This window comes from Lygodium microphyllum, chromosome 23 (assembly GCF_053477565.2).
Source record: "Lygodium microphyllum isolate KBCC chromosome 23, Lygodium_microphyllum_v1.1.10, whole genome shotgun sequence".
In the NCBI taxonomy this organism is placed as follows: domain Eukaryota; kingdom Viridiplantae; phylum Streptophyta; class Polypodiopsida; order Schizaeales; family Lygodiaceae; genus Lygodium; species Lygodium microphyllum.
In genome coordinates this window covers 55,783,225-55,784,654 of record NC_141157.1, presented here as the reverse complement: position 1 = coordinate 55,784,654, position 1,430 = coordinate 55,783,225, and positions in this window count along the sequence as shown.

The following is a 1,430-nucleotide window of genomic DNA, read 5'->3' as shown; positions in this document are numbered from 1 at the left end:
GAACTGGCACAAGGCTATGGATGATAAATATGAGGCTTTGCTAAAAAATAGAACTTGGGATTAGGTTGAATTGCCTAAGGAAAAAATTTCTATTGGATGCAAGTGGGTCTATATAAGGTAAAATGTAAGTTTGATGGCTCGCTAGAGAGGTACAATGCCAGATTGGTAGTGAAAAGAGATGCCTAGTAGTATAGCATGGATTATGAGGGGACCCTTAGTCTAGTTGCTAAGATGGTAGTTGTATGGTCTGCTATTGCATTGGCTACATCCAAAGGCTGGAATATTTATCAAATGGACATAATTAAAAATGCATTCCTGAATGGTGATTTGGAGGAAGAGGTTTATATGGATCAGCTAGAGAACTATGTGCATCACGACTATCCATCATATGTATGCAAATTATTGAAGAAAGCATTGTATGGCTTGAAGCAAGCTCCATGGGCATGGAATGCAAGGACTAGTTCCTACTTGTAGACACTTGTATTTCAGATAGAAAAAGTTGATCACACTTGTATGGCTTGAAGCAAGCTCCATGGGCATGGAATGCAAGGACTAGTTCCTACTTGTAGACACTTGTATTTTAGATAGAAAAAGTTGATCACAATATATTTACTAGGAAAATAGAGACAGAATATGTGATTTTTGGTGATCTATGTATATGATTTGATAATCATAGGTGATGACATATATGTCATTGATTAAATAAAAGCCATGTTGCTAAAAGAATTTCAGATTATAGACTTGGAAGAACTAAATTTTTTCTTAGGGATTGAAGTCATGTGTACATCTCATGGGATCTGGATGCTATAGAAACAATATGCATAGAATATATTGGAGAAGTATGGCATGTTAGAATACAAATCCATGGACACACCACTGGAGCAAAATGTAAAGCTAATTGTTGATACAAGAAATGTGATAGAGAACATGACTATGTATAGACAAATGGTTGGTAGTCTGATCTATCTTGCTATCACTAGACTAGGGCTTGAGTTATGCAGTTGGGTTGATCAATCAGTTTATGTAGCAGCTAAGGAAACCTCACCTAGATGCTGTGAGAAGGATCTTGATATATGTGAAGGGTACATTGCACTATGGGTTTTTCTATGAGCATGGTAAGACTATTGAGCTTGTAGGTTAAGCTTGTAGCTGTAGTGATACAAATTGGGTTGGTTGTGTGTATAGAAGATCAACCAATGGATATGAATTTTGTGTTAGAAATAGCATGGTTAGTTGGAGTAGTAAGAAATAACCTATTGTGGCTCTCTTGAGTACAAAAGCAAAATATAGGGGTATAGCATTAGCTGCATGTGAGGTTGCTTGGCTGGTCAAGTTGATGGATGACTTGGGGATTTATGTGGATAAACAAGTCAAGTTGTATTGTGATAACATGAGTAGTGTGCTCCTATCAAGCAATCTAGCGTATCATG